General features: G+C 34.4%; 1 protein-coding gene across 1 annotated transcript in view; it reads right to left on the bottom strand.

Annotated features, from left to right (window-relative positions):
• LOC119582043 (organic cation transporter protein-like) overlaps positions 1–224 on the bottom strand; it is a gene marked incomplete in the record, with an annotated part of 14888 nt that overhangs the window by 12132 nt on the left and 2532 nt on the right.

The raw sequence follows: 224 nt of genomic DNA, 5'->3' as shown, positions 1-224 counted from the left end.
ATAGCCTTTTAGAAACTTTGCGTGGCTAATTTGCAAAACTATCCAAGAGTGCTCAAGTGATTGTGGTCAAAGAAAAAAAAAATAATGACATTTTTAAACAAATAATAATAATTGAAGGCCCATCATCACCCGCGAATTTTGGAAAACTTGATACGAACTTTCCCGTAAAAGAAAAAGTCTGGACTGCTGATTGATTACGTCTGTCTAGGAAAAAACACATTGGA

The sequence above is a fragment of the Penaeus monodon genome, chromosome 15, assembly GCF_015228065.2.
Source record: "Penaeus monodon isolate SGIC_2016 chromosome 15, NSTDA_Pmon_1, whole genome shotgun sequence".
Taxonomy (NCBI): Eukaryota; Metazoa; Arthropoda; class Malacostraca; order Decapoda; family Penaeidae; genus Penaeus; species Penaeus monodon.
The sequence above is the reverse complement of the archived record's forward strand: the minus strand, read 5'-3'. Positions and strand labels throughout refer to the sequence as shown.